The 22,804-nt window shown below is 38.7% G+C and overlaps 1 protein-coding gene across 12 annotated transcripts in view; it reads left to right on the forward strand.

Moving 5' to 3' along the window:
- The window catches only part of LMNTD1 (lamin tail domain containing 1), a 488,007-nt gene that overhangs the window by 296,326 nt on the left and 168,877 nt on the right, over positions 1-22,804 (forward strand). For all 12 annotated transcript variants that reach the window (XR_004286888.1, XR_004286887.1, XR_004286886.1 and 9 more), the window contains one exon: positions 3,494-3,592. The gene's annotated coding sequence lies outside the window, so the exon portion shown is untranslated. The remainder of the gene's footprint in view (positions 1-3,493; positions 3,593-22,804) is intronic.

Here is a 22,804-nt window from a genome sequence, read left to right on the forward strand (position 1 = left end):
TGTCAGAATTCCCTTCTTAAAACTCAGATCTAAGCTTCTCTCCTCTGCCCACAATCACTCAGTGATTTTCCGTTGCCTGCAGAATGAAGCTAAAAGTACTTACCAGAATGTTGAAGACCTGCTACAATCTGACTTCCACCCACCTTTTTAGCTTCCACTTCCTAACACAGCACTCCATATTCTCTAAGTGTCAGTCACCCACATTCTGGCTGTTGCCCAAACACATGACACCATTCAACATTCTTTCAGAGAGAGCCTGAACTCTATATTTTGTATCTCTCTTAATTTTACTCATTATTGAAAATAGTAATTTATAGTGGGAAATATATTGTTCATAGAAATTCTGCAATACAGAAAATGCTAAATGTGTCTGAATAAATTTTACTGAATGAATTTTAAGTTGTAAAGAGTACTGTACAATACATAGTCTGTGGATGGAGTCATTAACTTGTCTTTAATAATCAAAAGTTTAAATGTGTCTATTCTTGATAATTTAGTAAAATTTAAAAATCTACATAAAAATGATAACTTGACTGTCCTTATCCAGTTGTCTAAACAGGAAGAATACCTAGTTCCAGGGTGACAAATATCAGTGGATTATTATGTCACTGTTGTCCTTAGTTGTCTCTCATTCACATTTTTTCCCTGGAAGTCTTATATCTGTGGGAGGTCTTAGCTGCTACTATAGCAAGAACTCCTGAAATGCTCATCTCAGCCAGAGAACCTGTCAATTCCACTCCTCTTTGTAATTGGTTTTGTGTATTTTCACTCGTTAAAACACTATCCATCATATCAGAGTTTAAAATGGAATTTTCCCAGCAAACCCCCTTTCCTCTGACTTCTGAGACCACCACCTCAAGGTTTTGGAGTTATCCACAGATCTTGGGGATCTGTTTTATTCTGTGATCTTCCTTAGGCCACAACTAGTTGCCAATTATTTCTTTCCATAAAGATTGAATTTGTAAGGGTATTGAAAACTACAGGAGTACTAGTGCTTTTACAGGCAAACTTCTTGAAATATTTTTCCATACTCACTATATTCACACAGTTATCTCCTGTTTACTTTTCAACCCAGTGTAATATGGCTTTTGTCCCCAAAATTTTACTGAAGCTATTCTTATCAAAGAACGAATTACTGCCTTGGTGCTAAATTTAATTGACATTGTCTCAGTTGTCAACCTAACTTTTTATAGACTGATATTTAGACCACCCTTTCTACTGGAAATGAATTCTCCCCTCTGCTTCTGTGACACCTTTCTATCTTTCCAACTGCTTTGTTGTACTATTCTTTTTAGGCTTCTTTCTTCTCCCCTTTAAAAAAAAAAAGTGTCCATTCTTCAGAGTCCTGAATCTTCTTGTCTCCTCCCTCTACACACTCCTCTAAGCAATCTCATCAGTTTCCCTGGCTTTAATTACCACCTCCTCCTATGGCCACCAGTTTTGTGTATCCAGCTCTGTAATTCACCTGAGCTCTCATGATGTGCATATATAACTATGTCCAGGTGTGTCCTCTTCAATACTGCGTAAGCACGTTGACTTTAACCTGCCCGAAGCTGATTTTACCGAAGGGCAAGAATACTCTACTTAATCGCTTTTCTTAGTGAATGGTACCTTTCAGTATCTATTTGCTCAAACCATCAACCTTAAAATATTTATCAATCTTAATTTCTTTTTTATTCCATATTCTCTAATCAATAGCAAGACTGTCAACTCTCCTTTTGTAATATTTCATAAATCCATCCACTTTCTCTATCCTTTCTGCACTGCATGGTTCAACCCACGATGATATCTCTCACAGATATCTGCAACTGTCTTCTAAATGAACTCCCTTCCTGCACGCTGGCCCATCTCCAGTCAGTTTTCCAGGCTGCAGCAAGCTTCCTCTTTCTAAACACACACATTTAACCACATCACTTGCCAACTTTCCTATCAATGTCCCCATGCTACCCTCAGCATTAATTCTAATCTCTTTCACATGGCTTGAGGGTTCTTTGTGGTCAACCCCATTTTCCCCTCAGCCTCATCTTTGCCACTCTTTCACACTCTGCGGTGCTTCTTTAAATTCCCAAACTGTATCAATTCTCTACCTGTGGACCTTGGCCTTGCCATGAATCTCCTCCTCTCTGATCAGGATATTCTCTCTGCTTATGACTTCTTCACCCTCTCTCTGCAGTTTATTCATTCAACATACTATTAAACACACACTGTACACCAGGAATTGCTTTGGTTCTAAGACCACAGTGGGAAGCAAAAAGATATGTTGTGGTGAACTCCTGAGGCTCAGAGTCTACTGGATAGACACAGACAAGCCAATTTAGGCTATTGCAGGCCTTCATGATGAGGGGCGGACACTGGGAGTCCAAGGATCCAGATGAAGACATCTTACTCAGGCTGGAATCAGAAGGCTTCCTAGGGCAGTCTTATTTGGAGGATTAGACCTAGGAGAAGTAGAAAGGTAAGAAGCCAGGGAGTTTAAGAAAGATCTCAAAATGTAAAGTTCTTACCTTTTCTTCCTTCTCATTTTCCTTCGCACTCTTCTTAACTCTTGTCTTCCACATCCAACTCCCTCTATTCTTAAAACCCTTTGGCTGGTTCCTATGGACTCCTGGAAGTTCACTATTATTTTCCATCATTGGTGGTATCCGTTTTCACAGAAGCACTTCCAGGCCTTCGGCAAACCCACCAGCTTTTTTTCTTCAAGTCTCTCCTCAAGGTGAAAGCCTCATTCCATACAGCAGCCATGTCTTCCATCTCTTGGACAAAGCTATCAGCTAACTTGTAGCTAAGTAGGGTCAGGCCCAGATATTCTTCTTCTTGTCCTTCTGCTGTAATCTTTCCGATTGTCCTCTTTTCTGTTCATACTTTCCAGTAGTCCACAATGTCAAATTGTCTGTGAGAAATAGAAAACCCATAATTATCTTCTAAAATAATACAGCACAGATCTAGTTTAAGAAGCCTTTCCTCATAGCTTGGAGTTTCCTGTCAGGCCTTATTCTCACCAGTATAGGGCGGTGGTAAGTTTTCTCCTGAGCTTTATTCTAGGCCATGACAAGACCTTTCACATACAGCAAAAGTGAACAATCAGCTAATATCACCCCACAGATCTCTCAACTTCTTAAAGGGGAGTATCATCCTAAAAACCATTAGTTCCTTTAGGGCTTATTATTTTACATAGTCCTCCCATTCAGGCAGTGGTCTCCATTTTAAAAGGCTTTAATAAGAAGAGAAATATTCTAGGATTAATTTTTAGGCACTTCCACCTCCCATCCTCTGCTGGGGCAGAAAGGAGGGTGGCCTTACCTATTCTTGGTTGGTGGCTGCAGGGAACTCTGCCTTGCATCAACACTGTCATTATTTCTTCACTGACTACAGACTGAAGATTTGGCAACAATGCTGGTGGCTATATATAGAAGGAAGCTAATTACTTGATTTCATTCTTTTGTTGGAATATTTTCCTACCCACTTGCAAATAATCTTCCCTTTCCTTTAACAGCTCTTCTCTGAAGAGACCAACAATAGCACATTCATCAGAAGCCAAGTTGGAGCCCAGGAATAGACAACGGAAGCCAGGGCCCAGGGGCCCCCATTAGAGGTCAGTGTCCACCAGCTCCTAAGTAATTGGCCTTGCAGTGTCTCCAAAAGGAGTTCTTAGAAGAAACAGATGGAAACTTCTGCTGAATTCCTTATATGTTTGAAATAGGTAGGTAGATGACAGATAGATAGGTGAGAGATGATGATAGATGATAGATAGACAGATCGGTGATTGTTTCACCCATAAATGCTGCCATATTTCTATAACAATGGCTTCAATTCAGGGCTTTTAAGAGTCAGTGTTAGCCTTTCTTTTGGGGACTCTATGAGCAATCATTTTCTTGGTCTGAACAAAAAAAGACTCAGAAAACAAGGTTGTCTTTTTCAAATTTTGTTGTGAGGGAAAAAAAAAGAAAAAAGACAGCACCTGAGCGCCTTAGTCAGGGGCACCTTTGTGATGACATTGGAGACAGGGCGCTATGTGCATCTTATGAGCTGTAACATTTATAGCACTTTAATCAATTCTGGTTTCACAGAGAAATTAACCAGTCAATAAGGACAAATCATGGAAAGGGCAGTTTTTTTTTTTTTTAAAGATTTTATTTATTTATTTGACAGAGAGAGAGATCACAAGTAGGCAGAGAGTCAGGCAGAAAGAGAGGGGGAAGCAGGCTCTCTGCTCAGCAGGGACGCTGAGGCAGATACGGGGCTCGATCCCAGGACCCTGAGATCATGACCCAAGCCGAAGGCAGTGGCTTAATCCACTGAGCCACCCAGGTGCCCCGGAAAGGGCAGTTTATAAACTAAAACACAGATACTTTTGCATACCATCTGGCAACTCTTGATAATACAAAAATGGGTGAAGACTTCAACAAAGGCCCCTCCATTCTGACAGAGATTCTGTGCTTATTGTTCCTTAACATTTCCAGTATCCATTCGGAAATTTAAGAACAGAGCTACTGTATATGACACCTGATCAGAGGAGTAAGTTGGGGTGAATAGGACCAAATATGCATAGAATTTTTAAATGAAGCCATTAAAAAGTGATATATATGTATATAACTACATGAAAAAGCAGGTTATAGAATAGAATGTATCACCACACTTTTGCAAAAGAAATAAATGTAAATATACAGAAATGCAAACACGTGCTACCTGTCATTCTATCTTCTTTCTATATATCTACCTACCTATTATGTAACTATCTAACTATTCAGGGAAATAATTAAAAGAATATACTCCACAATGTTGACTACAGTTATTTTCAGCTCATAAGTTATTTTGTTCTGTTTTGTTTTTGGAGGGACTTGGCTTTTTCCTTCTTCTGATAAAAGTGTACTGACTTCACTCTGTGTGTGTGTGTGTGTGAGAGAGAGAGAGAGAGAGAGAGAGGGAGAGAGAGAGAGACATAGTTATTTTTTAAAAATTTTTTAAGATTTTATTTATTTATTTGACAGGTAGAGATCACAAGGAGGGAGAGAGGCAGGCAGAGAGAGAGAGAGGAGGAAGCAGGCTCCCTGCTGAGCAGAGAGCCTGATGTGGGGCTCAATCCCAGGACCCTGAGATCATGATCTGGGCCTAAGGCAGAGGCTCAATCCACTGAGCCACCCAGATGCCCCTGAGACATAGTTTTTTTAATAAGAAAAAAATTAAAACCCTAAATAGTGGGTTGAGACTTAAACAATAACAACTAATAATTGTTATTTTAAAGATGACAAATATTTGTGAACTGGAAACCTGAAATAGTGTTTAAAACCATCAGGACAGTTAAAAAGAAAGTCTTAAACAGGATGAGGACAAAGTATTGTTCACTGTTTGATTTGGCCAGTTTTTCAGCTGCAGTAACTATGACTTTACAACAACATTTTCACAAACCAGAAATAGATATTAAAGTGAATGATCACTTTAGAAATGTCGTTATAGAGTAATCCCACCTCTGATATTGATTGTATTTAACAGTCCCATTCAGAAGAGTAATATTGTAGTCCCTTTACTGTCAGTGATTTATTACTACAATGTTCAAAGAGATACAGTGTATGAAGGAATTATGCAATTGGGACCCTACATTAGTTTTATTACGAAAATGAAGAAAAAGAAACATGTTTAGATGTGGTTTCTATTCCCTGACTTTTTCCTTTGGAAGAATTACATTCTGTTAATTCTTGAGACAAGAGGCTGCGGCTAATATTTAGCAACGTATATTAGACTATCTATCAGGCATTGTACTGGTACATTTAACATTTACACCAATTCTCTAAGGTATGTATATGCCCTTTAAGACACTGAGGCTCAGAGAAATTTCCCAATTTCTCTGTGATCACATAGCTAGTAAGGTGGTGATACCAGAATTCATATTCGAGTCTTTCTGACCCCAAACACTTTGCTTTTTCCTGTTAGACCAGGGTTATAATGTTCCATGGTGGTGGATTGTATTATTTTTCAAAATTACTCAATCTCCCCTTTTCTGTAAGATTATACATCCTGCCCCATTGCCTTTGGGCAAGGCTGTGTGACATGATTTGGTCACTGGCATGTGAACAGATGTGATGAACACTACATCCTTTAAGAGCCATCATGATATTTTGACATTTTTTCCCCTCTGACATGTGAATGTCCCAAATAGGGAAGCTCCTTCAATATGGGTCCCAGAATGTTGAAATCATGTGGAGCAAAGCTGAGCAGAGTCTCTCAGCAGCTGCCAACACAAAGCTACCAAAATGTGAACAAGTATGCCTTCATTTTTTATTGCTACATTATAAATTAACACAAGCTTAGCAGCTTAAAACTACAAATTTATTTATCTCACAGTTTCTGTAGGTCAGATATATGGGTGTGACCCTATTGGATAATCAGCTCAGGGTGCCTCACTGGGCTGGTATCAGAGTGTGAGCTGCTGTTCTCATTTGGGATTTGGAGCTCTCTTCTGAGCTCACTGGTCGCTGGCAGAATTTCTTTTCCTGTGGTTGTAGGACCCATTTTCTTGTTGGCTGTCGGCTACTGGTCACTCTCAGTTCTTAGTGGCTGTTCTTAGATCTTTTCAGTGTGGCTCTTCCATATTCCAACCAATGTTCACAGTGAATCTCCCTCCTGGCAAATCTCTGAAAAGCAGCTGGAGATAACTGTCTGCTTTTAAAGGGCACAGCTTCACTCAGATAATCTCCTTATCTTAAAGTCAACTGATTAATAAACTTAATTACATCTGCAAAATCCCTTTGCCACATAACATAACATAATCACGTGAATAACACCAAGGTAACACCATCCAGGCCTTCTTAGAATTCTGCAGACTACAAAGAGATAATTGTATTGTATTGTAAGCCTTAGAGATTTGGGGAGATTTTTTTTTTTTTTTTTTTTTTTTTTTTTTACTGCAGCAAACTTACTAATGCAACTAGTTACCTGAACTTGCATGTCTGTGCATATAGAAAAGGGTAGAAATCATAAGGGGCAGGCAGGTGAACAAATTTTCACAAAGTGAACAGCCCGGTACAACCAGCACCCAGATTAAACAAACAAAAACAAGTAGACAAAAATCAGAAAATTATTAACAACACAGAAACCCCTTTCCAGTCATTTCCCATATCCTAAATAACCACTATCCTATCTTCTAACACCATAGGTTTTTTTTTACCTGCTTTTGAAATCTTAGGAATGGAATCTGGCTTCTTCCTAATACTAGGTCTAGGAGTTTCATTCCTTCTGTTGTTTGCAATTTTAGTTTCCTCCCTGTATAATATTCCATTACATAGGTATTCCACAGTTTGTTTTTCCATCCTCTCCCTTTCTCTCTTTCTCCTTTCCTCCCTCTTTTCCTCCCACCCTGCTTCTCTCTCTCTCTCTATCAATCTCGCCTTTGGACGCCTTCATATTTCAGATACAAACTTCCCTCTCCCTCCCGTTCGGTTAACGTTAGTTTTCAAAATTCATTTTTAAGAAACCCTCTCTGAAAGATAATTGGAAAACCACAATGAGTGGATTTAGACCAAGTGAGTAAGGAGCTAAAGGAGGGGGGAAAAAAAAAAACCCCACAAGATATGATTTCCTACCCTGGGTTTATCTCAGGGCAGAAGTTGCTTCGGTGAGACCAAGGTAATTTCAGCCATCACTCTGAGGAGAGCTATACAGTGTAGTAGGAAACAACATAGGCCTGAGGCACCATTTAAAGGTCTGAATCTGGTTCCTTTTTCTAGTTGGATAACTTGGCAGTTCACTACTTCTCTGAGTTTCATTTCTGTCACCTGTCATGGGGACAATGAGACTTTTCCCTTGGGATGTTTCAGCTCTTTCCCATACTTCTACCACTTATGCAAAGAACAAAAGCATATTTTGCCCCAGCCCCACTCTACCATCTGTTCCTTGTCCTTCTCTGCCCTGTTTTTGCCCCCCAGAAAACAGGCCTCTATTGACTGCATCCGTCACCTGGCTCTGTTACTATTTTGCTTCCAACTAGGTTCAGCCAATGGGAGTCACTGGCAAGAGATTGGAAGGAAGGAAGAGAAAGAGGCTGGGTTATTGCCTTGCACACACACTGCTCTCTCCCTGCCTTACTGCTTTTCTACAGTAGCTGCTTTCCTCTCAACCACAGCTCTAGCTACCATCTGGCTCCAGTGACAACTCTGTCCTTGCAGTTTAAGCCTGTAGCTGATCGTGACTTCCCACTCAGTGATGCTCCACCAGCTTTGGTTTCTTAACCCAGAGCATGCTTCTGTGAATGGTTCCTTTACTATACTCTTTTCAGGCTTAAGTCCTTTGAGTGGATCAACCTTTCTTAAGCTGTCCCTGATAGTAGAGAAGGGAGCCCAGTCAAATTGTTGAGCATATGGGAGTATAGGAAACAGTTATTAGAAGCTGCAGGCCAAAGAAAATAAGGAACTTAAAGAACTGGGGAGATGGGATAGAGCAATGAAGGGTCATAGTGTCCCATGAGCCATTTCCATGGTCTCTGCTAAGTACTTTCTACATGTGGCATTTAAACTTCACAGCACCCCATGAGTTAATATTACAACTACCCAATTTTAGAGGTGAGGAAACTATGACTTAGGGTAGTTAAGTAATTTCTTTCTTGAGATCATTCTTTAGTAACTGGCAGAACTAAGATTCGAATCCAAGATTTTGGCCTCCCAAACCCATGCTCTTACTTACATAATTTCAAGACTTAGTATTGTGGCATGGTTGGTTATCTTGAAGAGATAGATATGGGATAGATGTTTTGGAGCTATTAAGAAAAGGCATCTGAGTGTTGATGAGTCCAGAATTAAAAGGTTGCAATGAAGGCACTGGCATTTCTTCTCTGTGTTATGTCCTTCTTTCCCAGCTTTGGCAACTGACCCCCAAAATAAATCCAACCTCTTTTGCTTGTCCTTTATGGTTCTCCGCAATCATACAGCTTCTCCCATCCTGGAGTTCTCTCACCAGTCACACACTCAGCTTGCTTTAATCAAATGGACTATTCTTCATGGTTCTCTTCTTTCTTCATGAAGTTGCCTTCCCTCCTTTTTTCTCCTTCGAAATCCTCTTGAGTCTTTTTGGCCCACCTAAAAGCTACTTCCTCCGGACCAATGACATTATCACACCAACCACAAGTCACCACCTCTCCCTCCTCTGAACATTAGCAGCTTTGTTTATACTGCTTTCTCTGTAACCGTCATATGCTGCTTGGAATTTTAGCTGAATGTTTTAATCCCTTGTCTTTCCTAATTGACATTGAGAACTTAGAGGATGGGGAATGCTAAGATGAGTAAAACAGACCACCTACCCCTAAAGAGATAAGAACACAAAGAACTCTAAATACTAGTGCTTTTGTGTATTTTGGCATTTTACTTTAGACAAATGGTAAGTGCTTGGGACATGTAACAGAGTGTATGTTCATATAAAATTGAGGAGATAGCTTTTTGGAAAAAAATGATGTTTGGTATGTACCTGGAAGTCTGAGTGGGCTATCAGCTGTCATAATTTGAGGAGGGCATTTTATTAAGAGGAAGCAGCATGAGATGGCTTTAAGAATATTGTTTCCGTTGTGCACCCCAGTATCCATGATGATTAATGAAACTAATAATAGCAGCAATTGTTTATCGAATGCTTGAGTCATCCCAGACATTTTGTTAAACACTGTTTGTATGTTATCTCATTTAATTAAGACCTTCTCCATTTTATAGACAAGAAAATCAAGGCTTAAACAGATTTGTCCAAAGTGACCTAGTTAATCAGTGGCAGAGCTGACTTCTAATGAGGAAATATGGGGCCATATCGCCTTTTTACTTACAACTTGACATAATGCATAATTCTTTATGCATTTACCACTAACATTCCAGAGAAAATTCAAAACCTTAAAGAGCCAGATGGAACCAACATACTCCTCACATAATATTTATAAATTGATCAGTTTTAAGAAATCTAGTTATTTACAATGCATCTCTGAGAGCTCTTTTTAAAGATGGCATTTCAAAATAATATTCCATTTATCTTCTGTTGGGGTATTAAAATTGTGGCTCTTTAATATGAGGTATAAAACAAATTCCAAGATCTCTTTGAGTGATGATACAGTTCTTCTTTTGAAATATTTTCTAAAAATAAAATATTGTCCCATAGTAATTATGTTGGTTCCCATTCAAACTATTTAAATTCAAAACATTTAGTGAGTTTAAAAAAAATGGCCTCTGATATTTTTATCAGGATAAAAAATGTGACAATGCCTCTCAATCTACAATGAAATTAAATTCCAAGATATGAAACTGCCATGCATTATAACATATGGGTGAAATTTGCCCCAAACAATGAGCTTCCATTTTCCAGATGCTCAGATGCTCAAGTAATGACATAAACACTGTGGGGTTTCCTGAGTGCAAGTTATAGACTAGTACAGACTGAAAAGGAACTGTCAGTATATTTTTATTTTTTCTTAAATCATACAATGTTTTTCCCTTGGTTGCTATAAAATGTTTCTGTGCCCTGTGAGGGAAGAGTAATGAATTTTCATATTAACAAAATATGACTTGTACATCAGAATATTGACAATTATGTGGCTTACATTCTTGACCTCCAGGATGAATTAAAGAGGAAAGTCACCATATTACACTATGTTATCATATGCAAAAGAACATTGAGGTAAGGTCAGTTGGAGGACAGATTGCTAGCAAAGTCTTTCAAAAAGTGATAGATAGAGGGTCTTCTGTAGGTAGTTATTTTCTACTGATAAGCAAAAGGATGGTGGGTATTTTTCAGTTACAGGATTACCCACTAGAGCACTCTTTCTCAGGCCTCTCGGGGAATGCCTTGTCTTGGTAGAGTTAAACAGCTCTGGAGAACTACAAGGAAATATTAGCTTTAGTAGAAACCCCAGTGTGCTAAAGATCTTGGAGGAAAAAAAAAATCACATCTGAAAGACATAAAGTTTGGAATCGTCTGGGCTTTGACTCAATTCAGAACTAACAGTAGCCAGAAACAAAATGGCAATGGAAAATGAAGTCTTCACAATTTTATCAAATTGCTTTTTATGCTTGCATCTACATATGGACTTTAGGCAATTAACATTTTTCAAATTACATATTCTTGTAGAGGGCCAAACACATCTCCCAGAATGACCTCAATAGGTTACAGTTACACTTGACAGAAATTAGACCATAAAAGGGTAAAGTTTGATCTGTTTCAACTACATTTATTCCATAGACAATACCCCTAACACCACAAATATCAGTACCTTGGCAAATATTGCATATATCACTGAACAATACTCAGGGTGACCAAACATCCTGGTTTGTCTGGGACTGAGGAGTTTCCCCAGGACCAGGGAATTTTACTGCTACTGAAACCACTAACCTGGAGCAGTCCCAGGCAAAACTGGGTAATAGGCTACCCTATAATGAGATCAAATGTTTCACTTTCTGTTTTATATGCTAAATTCATATGAGATTTGTGCTAAGAGAAAACAGCTCTTTTATTTTTAAGCCACAAACTTCTATTTGATTTTTTAAATTCAGATTTGTTGGAAAACTTAAAATTATTGTTTCTTTTAGAAATAAAATAATGCAATAAAGGGGCGTCTGGGTGCCTCAGTCAGTGAAGTGTCAGACTCATGACTTAGGCTTAGGTCATGATCTCAGGTTTATGAGAGCATGCCATGCATTGGGCTGCACACACACACACACACACACTAGCTACATATGTGGATCACTGAAAGGAAATGATGGGATGTGGTTGAACCTTACTGTGCCATTTGCTTGTACTGGGACCTCCTTGACAGAAGGACAGGCTGCAGTTTAAGTGGGAAGAATAGGGAGATAGAACTCTAGAAATGTGCACAAAGACCTAAAGATCATCCACTTTTTATACTTAAGAGCAGGGCATCAGGCAAATTCTGTTTATTAGATTAGAAGTTCATAATAGTTGAGTGGTTTTTAAAATACATTTTAGAAGGAACATTGCAAATGTTTGTGATTCATTCTAATTTAAAATGTAAGGTGTCCTGGTTTCATTTCTTCCTTTTGTATTGTACTAACTGTATATAAGTGGAAAATGATAAACTTGTGTCAATTGAAAGAAGCTGAATACAAAGCAAAATGGCAATTGTTGGTTTTGGTTTTTTTAGAGCATACTTTATATAAACCAAGAAAACAGAGGTAAATTAAATTTACAAAGTCTTATTAGTTTAAGTTATTTCCCAGTTGGAAAATAAATTTCTATTTTATTTTTTATTATTTTCCATTTCTCTAAAATAAATGTGTATTATTTTTAGAGTAGAAATAGTTATCAATAAACATTCTTTTTAAAGGAAACTAAAACACTGATTACTTTTATATCTATATGGGAAATTAATAAATAAATAAGCATTTCTTGACTATTGGGTGCAAATAAATAAAGTATGATCCACAGCCTCAAAAAATATAAAATATATCAGGAAAGACAGACCAGACCTGAAAAAAAAAAAAAGAAAACTGCAATAAACCAGTGGCCAAACTGATCCAAAAGAAAAGAGAGAGGACCCAAATTAATAAAATTATGAATGAAAAGGGAGAGATCACAACTGACACAAGGAAATAGAAACAATCATCAGAAATTATTATTTTTTTAAAAGATTTTATTTATTTGACAGAGATCACAAGTAGGCAGAGAAGCAGGCAGAGAGACAGGAAGAGAGTGAGGGGGAGAAGCAGCCCCCTGCTGAGCAGAGAGCCCAAAGCGGGGCTCTATTCCAGGACCCTGAGATCATGACCTGAGCCGAAGGCAGAGGCTTAATCCACTGAGCCACCCAGGCGCCCCAATCATCAGAAATTATTATCAACAGTTATATGCCAATAAGTTAAGCAACCTAGACGAAATGGATCCATTCCTGGAAACCTATAAACTTCCAAAATGGAATCAGGAAAAAATTGACAACTGAATAGACCAATATCTAGTAACGAGACTGAAGCAGTGATCAAAAACCTCCCAAAAAACAAGAGCCCAGGACCTGGTAGATTCCCTGGAGAATTCTACCAAACATTCAAAGAAGAAATAATACCTATTCTCCTGAATCTGTTTCAAAAAAAAAAAAAACGAAACAGAAAGAAAACTTTCAGACTATTTTTATGAAGCCAGCATTACCCTGATCCCCAAACCAGGCAAAGACCCCACCAAAAAGGAGAATTTCAGACCAGTATTCCTGATGAATATGGATGCCAAGATTCTCAACAAGAACCTAGCTAATAGGATCCAACAGTACATTAGAAAGATTATCCACCATGACCAGGTGGGATTTATCCATGGGATGCAAGGGTGGTTCAGCATTCACAAATCAATCAAAGTGATAGAACAAATCAATAAAAGAAGAGAGAAGAACCACATGGTCCTCTCAATTGATGCAGAAAAAGCATTTGACAATATGCAACATCCGTTCCTGATTAAAACACTTCAAAGTATAGGGATAGAGGGAACTTTCCTCAACTTCATAAAATCTATCTATAAAAACCCACAGAGAATATCATTCTCAATGAGGGAAAGCTGGCAACCTTCCCTTTGAGATCAGAACACAAGTATGTCCACTCTTGCCACTGTTGTTCAGTATAGTACTAGAAGTGCTAGCAACAGCAATCAGACAACAAAAAGAAATAAAATGTATTCAAATTGGCAAAGAAGAAGTCAAACTCTCTCTCTTCACAGATCAATCACATGATACTTTATATGGGAAACCCAAAAGACTTCACCCCCGAACTACTAGAACTCATACAGCAATTCAGTAATATGGCAGGATACAAAATCAATGTACCGAAATCAGTTGCTTTCTTATACACTAACTGAAAATACAGAAAGGGAAATTAAAGAATCAATTCCATTTACTGTAGCACCAAGAACCATAAGATACCTGGGAATAAACCTAACCAAAGAGGTAAAGGACCTGTTCTCGAGAAAATACAGAACACTCATGAAAAAAATTGAAGAAAACACAAAAAGGTGGAAAAGCATCCCATGCTCATGGATTGGAAGAATAAACGTTGTTAAAATATACAGCCTAGAGCAATCTATATTTTCATTGCCATCCCGATCAAAATTCCACCACCATTTTTCAAAAAGCTGGAACAAGCAATCCTAAAATTTGTATAGAACCAGAAGAGACCCCAAATTGTTAAGAAAATATTGAAAAAGAAAAACAAAACTGGTGGCATCACGTTGCCTGATTTCAAGCTTTACTACAAAGCTGTGATCATCAAGACAGCATGATACTGGCACAGAAACAGACACACAGACCAGTGGAACAGAGTAGAGAGCCCAGATATGGACCTGCAACTCTATGATCAACCAATAAAGCAGGAAAAAATATACAGTGCAAAAATGACAGTCTCTTCAATAAATGGTCCTGGGAAAATTGGACAACTGTGTACTGAAGAATGAAACTCGACCATTCTCTTACACCATACACAAAGATGAACTCGAAATGGATAAAAGACCTCAAAGTAGGCAGGAATCCATCAAAATCCTAGAGGAGAACATAGGCAGTAACCTCTTCGACATCAGTCATGGCAACGTCTTTCAAGACATGTCTCCAAAGACAAAGGAAACAAAAGCGAAAATGAACTTCTGGGACTTCATCAAGATCAAAAGTTTCTACACAGCAAAGGAAACAGTCAACAAAACAAAGAGGCAACCCACGGAATGGGAGAAGATATTTGCAGATGACACTACAGACAAAGGTCTGATATCCAAGATCTATAAAGAAGAACTCCTCAAACTGAACACACACAAAACAGATAATCACATCAAAAAAATGGGCAGAAGACATGAACAGACAATTTTCTAATGAAGACATACAAATGGCTAACAGACACACGAGAAAATATTCATCATTAGCTATCAGGGAGATTTAAATCAAAACCACATTGAGATACCACATTACACCAGTTGGAATGGCCAAAATTAACAAGACAGTGAACAACAAGTGTTGGAGAGGATGTGAAAAAAGGGGAACCCTCTTACACTGTTGGTGGGAATGCAATTTGGCACAGCAAACTTGGAAAACAGTGTGGAGATTATTTAAGAAATTAAAAAAAATAAGCCTACCCTATGGCCCTGAAATCACACTATTGGGTATTTACCCCAAAGATCTAGATGTAGTGAAAAGAAGGGCCGTCTATACCCCAATGTTCATAGCAACAATGGCCACAGTCGCCAAACTGTGGAAAGAGCCAAGATGACCTTCAACAGATGAATGGATAAAGAAGATATGGTCCATATATACAATGGAGTATTATGCCTCCATCAGAAAGGATGATTACCCAACTTTTGTATCAGCATGGACGGGACTGGAGGAGATTAAGTTGAGTGAAGTAAGTCAAGCAGAGAGAGTCAATTATCATATGGTTTCACTTACTTTTGGATCAAAAGGAATAACACAGAAGACATTGGGAGAAGGAGAGAAGTGAGTTGGGGGAAATCGGAGAGGGAGACAAACCATGAGAGACTGAATTCTGAGGAAAAAACAGGGCTTTAGAAGTGAGGAGGGTGGGGTTTGAGTGAGCCTGGTGGTGGATATTAAGGAGGGCACATACTGCATGGAGCATTGGGTGTGGTGCATAAACAATGAATCTTGGAACACTGAAAAAAATTAATTAAACTTTAAAAATAAAGTCATAATATTAGGTTGTAATATAAACTCCATTGTTATTCAAATTTATTCATTAAAAATTTTATTAAATTTATTGAGTTCTTTCAAACATAATGTTTTTTTGCTATATACTACTTACACATGTATTGAAAAAAAATCTTTGATTATTAAAATCTGCCTGCATTTTAAAATACAAAATATATTCCAGAAAATGTCTCCTCCCTCCTGAAGTTTTATTCAAAGTGTCCCAAAACACCGTTTAATAATGGTGCTTATTAAATAATTAAATAATCCAATTTGCCCCAAACACTTATGAATGCTCACACCATCTTTAATCACTTCCATTCTTTCCATTTGTTACTCATCTCACCAATAGGCATCTGTGTTGAATCTCTCTTATGGAGTCGGTAGAAAACCAAGCCAAATGGAGAAAAGAAAAGAACCACATCTGCAGAGAGTTACAAATCATTTTTGGATTCTAATCGGATTTCTTTGATTACAATTCTCATTATTTGAGTCAGTTATTTTCATCTTGAGCTGAGACAGATCACCCATAATGTGATACTTTACTCATCTGTTAAATGGAAATAAAGTGAACCACTTCCTTTACAGGAACTATAGAATGAAGGTGATGCATCTTCTTCTTGCTAACAAGAAGTACCCTCTCTTAAACAAGTCTTTGTGGGAAAATCAGACATCAAGGAAAATATAATGATTGGCCACTAAGATTTTTAAGGATAAGACAGTCTCCTTTATTCTTTTATGCATGCAAATAAATACAAATATAAAAAACAAGAGACTGTTCCCTCAATAGATCAACTGAAAATGGTTTTTTGTCTTCCCTAAAAAAATCAAGCTGGTTATTGTTACTACGGCAACAGACTGTCAGTATAAAGACTGGAGTTTTTCTGGCCTGCTTGACTTGAACATAAGGAAATAAAACACTTTATTATTATTATTATTATTATTATTATTTTAAAATTTAAAAAATCAATGTCTTTATGTTTTGTATGGTTGAGAAAAGAAATGTAGTAATAAGAACTCCATTGCAAAAGGAAGTTTGGCAGGGGAACACTAAGAACATAAGCTAGGCCATGAGGCACAGAGTGTGCTATCTGTGACCTGCTAGTGGCTGGGGCATGACCTCTTGGTTGGCCTGACTGGATTCTGAGTCCCTTCACTTGGCCTTGTTGTCCTCACTCTGGGGGGAAACACTAGGTTGGTGATAATGTGTGAATGAAAATTCATTCCCTCACCAATCAGCCAACACTTACTGAATTCATGCTATATACCAGGTACTTTTCCAGCTCCTGATACAGGGTTTGAAAAATGGACAAAATTACTGCCATCGTAGACTCACATTTTTCTGGAGGAGACAGGCCAAAACCAAATCAGTAAACCCACACATAGTGTCAGATAATGATAGCTGCCTTGAAAAAAATTTAAAGCATATTAAGACAGTAATGGGAAAATTTTTGAAAGAAGAGGAAAGCAATGAAAAAGTAAAAGAAAATCCAAACATTTTAATGTGCCTGTAACTAGGCCTGACATACATAGATTGTATGTGAATGTAGTACATCAGTCATATTTTTAAAAACAAAAATAGACTGAATAGTATCCTCTATTTGCCAAGTATTGGGATCATTGCTGGGAAAAGCGAGCAACAACTTAGTGCAACAGACTAAAATATCACAAGCCCTTCACATGGCTAATGGAGGCCCCCAATTTTTTAGAACTTCAATTCTTTCAGCATCTCTATAGAGTAAATCTCCTAGTTTTCCAAATATGCTTAATTGTAAAACAAAACAAAACAAAAAAACCCATCTTCGGGATATTTTAATGTAGTTTCTTACAGAGAAAAGAAAGCTTAAATATTTTACTCTCTGGCTTGCAGTTTCACATAGAGAATTCTTTTATAGAATTTATGATTTGGGGAGGTAGTAATGGAAGAAAACATAAATAGGTTTGGAAAGAATTTGAACAGATTTGTGAATGGCAGAGCCATTCCTAACAACTAAGAAAAGCTTCAAGGTTTGGAATGTACATCCTACTAAGGAGTCTATAAAATGAGGTCCAGCCATGGGACGACGAGAATCGGGAAAAGGCCCTACAGTTAGGAAAGACAACCAAGCCCTCTTCCCCTGCCGCCTTGCACTGGCAGTAAATGACTGAGCTCCAAGAACACTGAACCACCCAGTATGGCAATTCCTGTATTGTTATCAGATTGTATTTTTTCTTTATTGTCTTATAAAAAGCCTGGCACTGATCTGGACAACATGTAAGCATTATATTTTCATGTTGCCATAAAGCAACTGCAGTGATTGTGGTAAATGCACTTACTGCTATTCTGATTGTCAGCATTTGGAATGGATTATAATTGAACCGTTTGCTTTCTTTCCCTGGGATGAAGATTATATTCTGCAAATGATTCTAAGGTGCTTCATAAATACTGTATGCATCAACATAGAAATGTGTGTTTCAGGGCGCCTGGGTGGCTCAGTTGGTTAAGCCTCTGACTATTAGTCTCAGCTCAGGTCAGGATCTCAGGGTGGTGGGATCAAGCCCCACTTTGGGCTCCAAGCTCAGCGGGGAGTGGGTTTGGGATTCTCTCTCTCCCTTGCCCTCTGCCCCTCCTTCACTTGTGTCTGTGTGCACGTGCTTTCTCTTGCTCCTTCTCTCTCTCAAAAAAATAAACAAATCTTTAAAAAAGGAAATGTGTGTTTTTACAATAGTCAGGATTGAGTAAAACAGGGTGTTCACACAGAACTCTTGGGAAATCGAACTGTTAGAACCTCACACAGTTACATTTCTGTTACAAACTGCTCTCTTCCTCCTCTAAAGATTTTGTATTTGTTTGGGGCTTTGGGGGAGGGGATGTTTTCCTTTAAATCCTTGTTAATCTTCAGACTACCAGGGTCATATCTTCACTCTTGGGTTAATCTTGCTCTCCCACATTGACCGAATTGTGTCAAGCTCCCTTGAGAACTCCATCAAGGTGAACAGTTGACAAAGAGAAACCCATAGCAGTTTTAATGAAACTTTAGCAAAAAGTTATTTATACATGAGCTTGTCGGGCTTGGGCCATGGGCTCAGCTCTCTCTTTTCCAGTCTCAATCCTCCACATACTCCCATTAATACTCTCCACACTAGGGCATTTTTCGTCCTTTCCAATTCAGAGAATTGGCAAGGGGAGCCTCATTAGCACGAGTTCTGAGTGGTGAAACACTGTGTTTCAGCCCATTTCTTCTGACGGCACGACCTGTACGAGGCAGGCAGCAGTGGTCCTTTGGAAGATCCTGTCAGTCAGTTAATTAGTGGCAGAGCTCATGTGTGCACACAGGATATTAGGATATGGTCCTCACTGAAGGGTGACTTCTATTCACATTTTAAATCCTGAAAAATTGAAGCCAAAATGTTAATAAGCTAATAAGACTTTAATTTTTTTCTGATTTGGACACTGATTTTATGAAATTGCAAAATTAGCACATTCTCCCTTCCCTTTTTACACTAATTAATTTATTTTGAAATGCATAGACTGTGAAGATTGTGCAAATCACACCATCTCAGTAATGTCCTGTGCTTGCTACAGGTTTACAGCATTGATATGCGTCTTTCAACTTCTCTTTCTTTTCCTCAATTTTCAGCCAAGCCGGGATATGGGCTCATTTGCCTTTCATATTTATTTGTTCATGTTCCGCAACCCAGACCAAGTCTCAGCTATTTCTTTTAGTTGCCATTTAGTCCTTAGAAGAACAAGCTTCTACTTTCACTTTTGAAATACTTGTCTGCCCTTCAATGCTTTATCAGTGTATATTATTTTGGTCAGGTCATCTTGACATGGTATGTCCTTCCTATGTTCTTACATCCTTGCCCTTGATTCTATTTGATTTTATGTAAGTGGCAGAGTCACTGTGGCCTTCCATTTGAACCAAAAGATTGCTTTTATTCACATGCATGTGTGTGTGTGTAAGTTTGTGGTGAAGGCTAGGGTGAAGAGGAGAGCAATTAAGGTCTTCTTGGGCCTGTGGTACCAGTAGCTTCTCTTAATCCAAGGAAGGATCTGAAATACACCATTAACACCTTTGCTCTTACACCCTTGAAGGACTCTCAAATCAAATCCCCTAGAGATTTCCCAGAAAACAGACAAGTTCCCTAGAAATTGCTATACAGACCAGCTTGGATTTCCTCTCCAAATCCAGGCAGTCTTGGGGCTATGAGGCAAATAAAAGCAGAGATTTCTGAAAATAGAAATTTGCTTTGGTAAAGACCCAAAACTCTCCAGACTAATAATGTATTTTCTCTTTTGATCAGGCTGGTAAAAATGGTTAATCTTGGAGCATGTTCCATGTGGGGAAGAGAAATATAATGGGCAAAGAGAGGAATTATATAGATGTTCACATGTTATTGACTGAAAAGGTTTGGCGGTAAGCAGGTCAAGATCTCTCTTTTCATTGAGAGCACACTGAAAGTAAATGATCTGTACATGGTAGGCACTCAGAAAACATTTAATTTAAAAATATCTAATATTTATTGCTTATCAAAAAACTTTGGGTAGGAATTAAAAAATAAATAAGCTAAAATATTTTGAAGTAGCTTCCAGAGCTCTATAAGCAACAATCAGGTAGAGAGACGGACTAACCAGCCAGTGCTTAGCAAGCTGCGAGAAAGAGCAGGAATGAGGCACACGGGATGATCCTGCTTAGCGTACTCTTCTGGGGCCTCTTCCTGGCCAGTGCACTGGCATCTCCACTGTTCCACCCTAACTTGGCTATGTGACCCCAGGCTTTCAAGGGTCACCACAAAAGTGATCTCAGTCAGCCCCAGATGCCATGGTCACTGGTCTGGCACAAGCTCTCCCACATCTGTCCAGGCCCCTCAGCTGAGGAAACTCTCACACTCCCAGGTCCCAGTAACTCTGTGGGTGTCCCAGTCCTGGTCGAGCTCTGCCTGCAGGCTGTTGTCCTTGCTGACTTATACCTAACAGGAAGCGTGAAATTAGGCAGAAGCTATTTGCTTTCCATCTGCTGCACATTCCTCAGTCCCCCCTCCTTTGTACTCATGGAAGCATTTCCCCTTAAGGTTCACTCTGGCCTAGTACCAATGCCAGTCAAATCAGGACAGAGAGCAGCTGAGAAGTTTTTGCCCTCTCCTACTCCTCCCACCTCAACCTAAGCAGATAAAGCCTGGAATTAGTCTTGCAGACATAGACAAGAGATTCAGAAGTCTGGGAATGATCCTTGTCCTACCTGTGCCATACTGATCCCTTCTGTACCACTATGTTTTACACTTGGACTTTTGTTGAACGTATCAGTGCCCTGAAGTCCTTCCTTATACTTCAGCTCAGTGGGTTAGCTGGGCCTTGCCACCCTGCCTCACTTTGGCTCAGCCCTGTTGCATCACTTGGCCCCATAATGCTACTTTTCACCTGACTTTATGGACCCCTACTTCCAGGAATCCAGATTCTCATTACTTTGGTGCTCCTTTGGGTTCCTGTCTAGCCTGAGCTAGAACTTGATATGGCCACACTACTTTTGACTACATATTTGAGCCTTTGACTAGTTTCTGGGAAACCAGAGTCATAGCTGTGTCAGTTTTCACAACCAAAGTACTCATTTCCTATTGTTGTATGCTGACATTTGCCACTGAGTTCCCAGTACTCATTCATGTATCTGTGTGCCACATAGAAGCACATGCCCTTCTTTTCTGCTTGTTAGTGCTGTTGCCCGACACACAGTCCAGACCTCAAGCTGCCTCTAGCTGGCTGTAGTCCATGCCAGGCCTTGTGTCTTTGGCTGGGGCCCTGGTCCTGCGTCTCCTAGCTAACCGTCTCCAGTAGCTAGTTATGTCTCGCCAGGACAGAAGATCCTTTCAGGCCATTATTGTTCTGAGTGATTATTTCACTTACCTGTCAGCATCCTGGTATACTCCATCATCTTCACATGATTGGATGATTCTGTCCAAGCTGCATCAAGAATATCAGTGCTTAATAAATATCTGTTGTCACTGACTTGATTCGGTTTGCCCAATTGTAGAGTTCCTTATTGTAAGTTGCACACCCTCAGAGAAACTCAATGAAAATGATCTGAACTAAGGCAAACAAATTGGGTGAGAGTTGATGGCTTTAAGATGGAATTATTTATAAAAAATATCAACAAAGTGTTTGAAGGTTTCTGGTGCATCTCTTAAGTGCTGACAGAGAAATGGAGGCAGAGAAAAACAGTGTCAAGCTGATTCCTAATTGAAAATTATGCAGACATAAAGATGAAGTATACTTAAATCAACAGGATTTGATATTTGAAATTCCAATCAATCACAGCTAGTCAGTAAAAGCTAGATCAAGGAGAAGCTACATTAAAGACTAATCTGTGTATCACAGATGAAAGTTTCTATCTTCTTCTTAAACCTTCAGCTCCATATCCTCTCTTAATGTTGGGATAAAAGTAAGCCACTATCAATCCTATCCTTCATTTATTTTTCTACCCTCACAGTGCATCTACGTTAACTCCTCAGCCTTTTCCTTTGGAAGGCAGAACAGTGAAATGGGAAATGAACATGAGTTTGGGTCCTAAAAGACTATATTTGTAACTTATTAACAGTGTGACATATAAAAAGATAAATTACCTGTGTAGGCATAAAATAAATAGATAAATTATGCAAAATGAGAATTACCATCTATCTCCAGGTGTGTGCAATGACCAAATGATAAAATTTCTGTAAAATACCTCACAGAGTATCCAGCTCCACAGATAGCCATTTTGTATGTCTTCTTTCTCTCCTTTTCATATTTTCTTTCTAAGGAAGAGGAACCCATCTCCAAGGCTGTTATGCCTCCTGTGCTGACCTATTGTCTCAGCTCTCCTGCAACTGGTTTCCTCACACATCTGCCCATTCTTTAGCATGTGAAGTATCTCCCCTTCCCAGGTACCTTCTACTAAGCCTTTGATAGGCACATATATACCCTATTCTGGAAAGTAGTTTTTACCTATTGATTTCTTAGTTTCTAATGATCTCCTTTTCAAAGTCAATACTAAAATGATTGGTTTCACCATCAATTTTGTTACCACATGTCATATTAATTCTTTAATGCTTGCAGAAACTATTAAGTCCATCTAGAAGGAAATTTCCAGCATCTGGAATGCTGTCCTTCTAGCCTGATGGGATTACTAGTAACTTTGAAGTATTGTCTATGCTTATCAGATG

The sequence above is a fragment of the Mustela erminea genome, chromosome 6, assembly GCF_009829155.1.
Source record: "Mustela erminea isolate mMusErm1 chromosome 6, mMusErm1.Pri, whole genome shotgun sequence".
NCBI lineage: Eukaryota > Metazoa > Chordata > Mammalia > Carnivora > Mustelidae > Mustela > Mustela erminea.